The sequence below is a fragment of the Vollenhovia emeryi genome, unplaced genomic scaffold (assembly GCF_000949405.1).
Source record: "Vollenhovia emeryi isolate VEMERY1.0 unplaced genomic scaffold, V.emery_V1.0 DF939259.1, whole genome shotgun sequence".
NCBI classification, from domain to species: domain Eukaryota; kingdom Metazoa; phylum Arthropoda; class Insecta; order Hymenoptera; family Formicidae; genus Vollenhovia; species Vollenhovia emeryi.
The window spans coordinates 315,244-323,337 of NW_011967107.1; positions in this window are offsets into that span (position 1 = coordinate 315,244).

Consider the following 8,094-nt stretch of genomic DNA (forward strand, 5'->3'; position numbering starts at 1 on the left):
GACAGTTTCGTCGTCGCCGTGCCCCAGCCAGCATGATTCTTTTATTTTAGTTTCGGTCTTGTTCCTGGACACGGACGTACTCAATTTGACCCTCCATCTCCGCCGCCCTCCCAGCGTCTATTTTCACCCGTTTCATACGGTGAACGAGGCGAGGAGACGGAGGCAAGAGAAATAGCGAAAGAGAGAAGCTCTCCCGGAGGGTCTCTGCGGGGCCAGACAGAGGGTGGACAGAGAAACGGCTAGAGCACGAGCGAAGTAGGGAAAGTGGAAGAGTTACTACTCTAGGAGTGGACGAGGCGGTCGCATGTGGCTAGCGATGGGCTCGATATCCTCGCGTGAGATACAAAAGAAAAACACTCGCGTCATACACTGCTATTCACTTAAGCCTTGTGTCCGCGATCCAAGAACTGCGTCCAAGTTCTAGTTCCGTGAAATGTGTAGTCAATCAACTTGCATCTTTTACGGAAAAGCAAGTTTTAGCATCGTGGACACAGGCCTTAATACCTGGACCTCAGTTTCACTAGGGTTCACATTTTTATAATCTTTATTCTCATCTACATCGATGAGTTCCAGGCTGCAGTACACACAGACTTCTACAGAAGTCTGTGGTAGTGCATACGTACAGCCTGAAACTCAATGATTTCGTATAGATGGAAAAAATGAGGATAAAAATGCAGCTCCAAGCATTAATGAATAGCAGTGTATATCCACGTTATATACCGCAACTTTTCTTTAAGAGCAGCCTTGCCGATATACGCGAATCTTGTCTCCTCTGCCTCTCGCCGATACGCAAACCTCGAGTCACGGTGTAATACAGCTCTGTCGGTCGGTCATGCTGCGGAGAGTTTATAGAAAAATATTGGTACGCTCAAATATGTTATTTACAGAGACGAGACCGTGGCGGAATTGTGGAAATGCAACCGATCGGACCCTCGTAATAGTGGTACAAAGTACACAAGTTCTGATCGGACGAGGGACATCGGTTTCTCCCCATCGCTACGCGCGATTCGCCCACCCCCGCGGGAGACGTGGGATTGCAGAAGTTTGGTGTACGTCCAAGAGATGACTATCCCAACTCCCTTCGGGCAGCTCTTCTTATCTTATCGCGCCGCTGATAGATAAGCACTCGCCGATAAAGCTCGGCGAAGAAATGACGGCGCGATTCGCGTGGCTGCACCAGCCACTCCTTAATTAAGTTCGGACAGCCGTTTATTCGGTTTATTGTCTTGTTTGCCGTACCCCCAGGACGTTCCCTCCGCGATTACGCGCGTCCGTGTCGGCGGGTGCAGCGTCATCGCGACAGAAAGCGCGTTGTCGACGCTCGCGTACTTGGACAGCGCGCGCTTCTCGAAATGCGGATTTAGCTCCGTGATTCTTACCGAGAGATTCGAAGAAACTGATTTTAGCGGGGAGGACGAAAACAATGTTAAACCAGAAGATCCGAAATTATTTTTCGCAACGAAGAAAGTAAATACGCGGAATTTGCAGATTTAGTTTATCGTTGATCGATGCGATAAATTTTCAGGCAATTATTTAGAGGTGTGCGAATCGTCTCGAATCCGAAGCGAATCGAATCGAATCACTGAAGGTTCAAAGAGATTTCAAGAGATTCGTATTCAAATAATTCGATGATTTGTATTCGATAATTCGACTCGGCCACTATTTTCCTCTAATTAACGTAACAATTTTTGTAAGGTAATGATAAAATCATTTTTAAGATAAACAATGCCATTGAAAAAATTGCAGTCAGGTTCATGGCTTTATTTTCAAATTAATATATCAGGAGTCTAGGAAAAATTGCTTCAAATTCGGACTCGAGCACACAAAAGTATGATTCGCACAGCTCTACAATTATTTTCCGAATAAAGACTACCTGTCTCCGGTACGTACAGTCGGATGTCATAAGTAAAGGCTAGTTAAAAGGTGAAAGAGAAAAAATTTTTGTCAACGTTAAAAATCAGAGCTTGCGCGGCGGAACTCGCTTGGTATTGCGGCAGCTTCTGTCGTCCGCGCCCACTGTGACGGATTCCATCCACAAATTTGAGCTAGCGCTATAGCGAGGACAAATTATGCGCATTACGAAAAGTGTCCCCGAAAGAACAGCGCACGCGAAGGGCACGGCGGCGTGGCGCGGGGAGGTGAAACGTCGGCACGGGAGCCGCGCCGCGGATGAGAGATGGGCCCATTGTGCCATCGTAAATACAGGGAAGCGGCCCCGTCCCCGAAATAAGGGCATATTTCAGCTTCTGTCCGGCAATCACCGCTGGCTCCGCGGCTTCACGGTCGTGCAGCTACGAATATGGGCGCGGTAGCACGAACGACGGAAGGGCAGGAGGCGAGAGAGAGAGAGAGAGAGAGAGAGAGAGAGAGGGGGGGGGGTAGAAAGGACGAAGAGCGAGAGGAGCGAAAAGGAGGGGATCCCGAGGAGGAAGAGACCCCATTTCGTATTCCTCGGGCATCCCTCTTGATCTCCCCGCATTTTTATTGCACTTGCCGCTGGTAAGAATATGTTTTATTTATATTTCATATTTTCCCTTTCCCTTTCTCCCTCTCTTTCTCTTTATCTACGCTGGTGCTTCGTAATCCGCGGTCAGAGACGTACGCCGTCCACCGTCGTGGATTCACACAGGGGGGGATGACCACGAAATATGAAGTCGAGATACGGGATTCCCCCCGCGCGGAGACGAAACCGGGACTCCGCGTACAACACTCTGCCCGCTGTGCTTTCCCCCAGCACCCCTGTTTCCAAAGGGAGCCGCCTTCAGCCGGGTGAAAATATTTTGGCAATGTTTCCGCGTAGAGTATTTATGTTCGTCTCGGATCCATTCCTACGCGTGGCTTTATTGAAATGCCCGCATTAATGGAATTGCGCGCGTTACCCTTACGATGTAAACGAGCTGTACTCTCTTTTTCGAATGTATGTACGTACTTTATCCCTTGTAAGTTTCGCGAGAACGCGGATAAATTGTAGGGAAAAAGAAAATATAGATAGAACAGCTAATTGCGATTTTTAGTTGCGCGGGGTAAAATTCGTAAAAGATTCGAGCTACGAACAATCTAAATAATTCGATTACCAATTGTGTGCCCCAAAATGGGTTGCCAACTGTCTTTTTTCCCCCAGAGCAGAGTACGCGCGTCAAATGAAACGATACGCGGAGAGAACCTTTTTCTTCAAATTTATCCTGAAAATCACGTAATCGCGGGACAACACGGCGTTTCCAAGAATATAGGAGAGTTTTTAGAAATTTTACTAGTAATTATACCTAATATATATTTTATTAGTAAAATGTGTGGTAAAAACTTGAAAAAACTCTCAGAAAGTTCTTCAAAATGCCACGTTGTCTTACGATCGCGTGATTTTCAGGATATATTTTAAAAGAAAATTCTCCCCATGTACAATTGATAATCCATTTTTGAAATTCGATACGAGGAGGAAAAACATGGAGACGGCTGCTTGAGGAAGATATCCGAGGGGGAATCGATCGACCTTGCTTTTAGCGCCGAAATTTAATTCAGCGTCGTCTGATTGAGACGGAGGGTGTTACACGCAATTTGCCGCGTTTCGCCATAATAACTCGGCGAACCCTTCGTCGTGCTTTATGGGTATCACACTGAGTATGCATAACTCACGGTCCAGCGAGTAAACTTCCGCGAACGGTGCGAGCCTTCCTCGACTATGTAATTCGTTGGGATAACAAAACGCGATATTTCGGGTGTAATAATTGGATGCGGTTACGCAACGTGAGGAGCTCAGCGCCATTTTCGCGAGTTTCAGTTTTAGTGCTCCAGAGTGTTCGTGCAATTGTAAAAAGAATCCCCGATAATTTACTGATTATCCGGACAAGAAAGAGGCAGGTTTCTCCAGGTTTTTCTCGGCATAAGACACCCTGCTTTTTGAGAGGGTGAAATTTACATTGGTACCGGTCGAAATTACACCTTTTGATTTTTTGAGCATAACCGGTTTTAAAGTGCACAAATGAAAAATTCGAAAATCATGGTGTACTCTCAAAAAGTCAATCTATGAATTATTACTGAAAACAGTGAATAGTTTACTGATTTACAGTTATAAGTAAACCACTGCGATTTTCAGTAGTATACTTATAACTGCAAATCAGTGACTATTCACTGTTTTCAGTGATAATTCACTGATTGACTTTTAGAGAGTGCAAGTACCAAATTTACTCTTACTTTAAAACTGATACTGTGAGAAATTTCTACTTTTGCCAATTTAGCATTTAAAGTAGGTGTCCTTTTAAGTGGGAGCTAAAGTAAATTTTTGGAATTAAAGATTCAAGGGAGGAGTAGAAAATATAATGTCATCAAAGTAGGTTATTGCTGGTCTATGCAGGTGTATAGATCAGCTAAGAAGGTGTAAAGTATCTTTAAAAGTGTCACGATAGTACCAAAATTTCAACTCGGGAGACACAAAGAGATATATAACACACGATATTGCATTCGAGATAAATCATAGTTAGAGCATCGCATTTGAGACAACAGCGCAGAATTTCACATATTTCTATAATATTAAACTTTTTTCTTTCGCGTTACTTTCATGCGTTATGCGTTTCTTACTTACTGCTCCAATTTTTATTTTATACCTAATTCTAGCAGGTAGGCTTTGTAACAACTTTCTGCTGGTGCCTCACCTTCTGCTTTCGATTCTTAATGTTACCTCGTTTTCACTGTATCTCACTTTTGCAGCAGCAAATTAAATAAAATGAAATTAAAAAATATTTCGCGAAATTTACTATAACGGAAAATCATAAAGACTTCGGAATTGGTTCCGCATTGCAGAATCGCGTCCAATTTACGTTGCGACAATTTATTATACGGCGCTGCACCGGAGTTACGTTTTACTTCGTTCACGTGCGCGTTTGCGGAACGTGAGAAAAGTGTCTCGCGGCGTCTCGCAGCGTCATTAACGGCGGAGAGAAACCGCCGAGGAAGATGTCCTCGGCGAGTACATCCCTCAGCCTACGTCGTCGCGACCGTTAAGATCACCATCGTAACCGTGTGAAAGTGCAAGAAGCCGGTGGAACTGTCTGGCGCGGCACGTGAGCTGAAAGTGAGGTACGAGCGGGCAATTTCATGTCCGGCGCGGCATACGTGACGGGGCCCGCTGATACCCGCTCGGCGCGGTTCACGCTCCCGATACGCGCGGGGCGGCCCAAGCCGCGCCGCGGCCGTGCGTGAGGGAGCGCGCGTGGGAATTTCGGATACGATTTGATAAGGATTCACGTCGGCGAAGTCGGAGCTACTCCGCGCGCGAGCCTTCTGTATTCCGCGCGCGCGCGCGCGCGTCCGTCGTGAGCTTTGATTCCGCTCGACGCGACGTCGCCGGCTTTGACCGGACGCCGACTCTCGAGACCCGAGAGACATGTAAATCGAAAGCTTAGTGCTCCTGGAGACGGATTCTCTCCTTCGGATTTTCGACCGAATCATTACACAGGTCGACATTAACGTTGCAGCATTATCCTCCATAGATCTTTGACTGCTGAATCCGAGTCCATAGCGAAATCGTTCTATCGCGTCTAAGTTTTTATTAAAATAAGTTAAAATAAGTTTTTGAGAAAATTGAGATTAAAAGTGGAAATAAAACGTGGCCAACTTTGGCAATTTTTTTATGTAGCGGGCAAACCGGACGTGCTAGAGGCTTCTAATAAGGTTTAGATTGAAGCTTGAACCTTGTACTTTAAGGACCAGCTTTACAAACGTCGGTTAACTGTTAACTACAGGTTAATCAACTCCCTGTCTTTTTCTACATTATTATGTAAAAAGAGACAAATAATCGATTAACCTTCGGTTAGCGGTTAATCGACGTTTGTAAAACTAGGCCTCAGATAATTATAACAAAAAAATAATTGCAGTCGTTTATCTTGAACGAGTTTCTTTTCTGCGCGTGCACGCGCGCACTTGCCACTCCTAGGCAAAAAATCTAATGGAAAATGATACGTCTCATTTAATTGTTGCAATTTTAGTCGACCCGTGTTATGGAGGAGAATTGTCATACAATTAACATTATTTATTGCACATCGAAGTATTCTCTTATTATCTAGGCGCTGAAATTCAGTCTAATAATTATATTGTCCTCTCTCTAAAAAAAAAGACGTGTTAAGTCGATACACAAAAGTCTCGAAGTATTGTTGTCTCTTTTACGCGATGCCGATTGACTGTCTCGCTTGGCTCACTTCGTGCTACGAACTGTCGGTGACGAGACGATTGAATTTTGACAGCTGTCGAAAAGGCTGTGTATAAACTAAGTTGTTTTTAAGAAAAAGTTTCATGCGCGCTTGTGTTGTCGTAGTAAATTTAAATATGCAATTAACTAACGTACGTTTATGTACATCAACTAAATTGATGCAACATCTCCGAGTAATTAGAATTTAAGAATAGATTTTCGTTTCGAAGCTTCCTCGATCGAGCCTACCTACCGCGCTTCAACTTTTTGTTAATAAATCTATAAATCTTTCGTTAAAATGGCAACGTGATTTATAAGAGGTCGAATTTCGAGTTATACGCGCGTGATTGGGACTTAATAGGGGTCTTTTCAATCTCGCACATATGCGAAAATATGTAGAGAAGATAACCCACCCGAATTTTGACAAATAAGAAGAACATATTTCGTACATCATCTTACTGACATACCCCATCAAAGTGGCCAATATTGACCACATACCGCGTCGTCGGGCCAGATTGGACCTACCTTTTGTCGCTCCTGGCCATACAATCTGGTCATTTTGACCAGAGATCAGGAAGGAAGAAAACTCCTTCCACAGTCGGTTTATTATCGTCACCGACAGATATTTCGTACGGTTCGAACGGTATACGAGCGTCGATCGTATCGAAATGCACGACCACGAGAAGTTAATTAAAGAAGAAAATTAATTTAAAAAGTTTGCCGTATAAAACTATAAATGAAATATATTTTTATCTCCGTTATTTATTCAAGAATGGATAATGACTGTCTCTTCGTGGCTCAATCTTCAAATTCGAAATTCAATAGAAAAAAAAACAATTTACTTCGCGTTATATTTATTTTACTTACATTTCGCGGTAAATTAAAATTTATAATATGAATGAAATTGAACAATTAATAACCTGTTGAAAATTTTCTAAGAAACTTGATCGCGAAGACCGACCGCGAAAATACGAAGATGCGTGTAACTTTGCATGTATTCATGCGACACGCATCTTGAAAGTGTATCGCGAGATACACATACAGAATAAATGACGTGAGATCCAGAGAAAAGAAACTTTCCTTTCGATAGACACACCGACAATGGAATATTCCAATTAATCAATAATTTCAAATAATGTATGAAAATAATATTAAGTTTCAGCGTTTACGACAAAATATTCGAATCTCACGTCATATTGTTTAACATCATATATAAATTTGTTAATAAAAAAATGGATAGGCTACAAGAGATTAACTCGACGAATACATCAATTATATTCGTTCTATTTTGCGTGAAAAAATGTGATGTGCTACAACGAGGCACCCAACCCTCCACAGTAAAAATCGCGATTACTCCCTTTCGATAGATAAAATATTGAATAATAAACATAAAATTAAATTGTACTCTATCCATTTTTAGGGCAACGTATCTACGAGATACACTACTCTACGATCTACGATCTAGAATCTACGATCTACGAGATGTAGATACGTTGCCTTAGTAAAAAAAGTTCCTAACTCACCGTCCGATGCGCAGCAGCGGAGTTTAGCTATGCTGAATCTGTAACAAACAAATGTAGAATTTATTAAAGCGATGTTCAAGTAAAAATTGGGTAATTGTTCAGAATAGCTACATCACCTCCAAAATCAATCAAATTAGTCTCATTCGACGCGTTTTTTAACGAGAAACAACTTTTTCCTTAGACAAAATCGTCGCTCTACCCTGCGAAGCGAGATATTAATTGTTAAAGTGGTAAATATGCAAGTCTAAATCTTGTATCTTTTTAACGAATCAGTTGCAAGTGTCTTTAGCACGGCGCGCTGCGCGCGCCCCACCCCCTCCCGCCCCTCCCCCTCCCCCTCGCCACCCTCCCCCTCCCCAGCCCTCCGTTTTGTGTATAATTTTTATGTGTGTA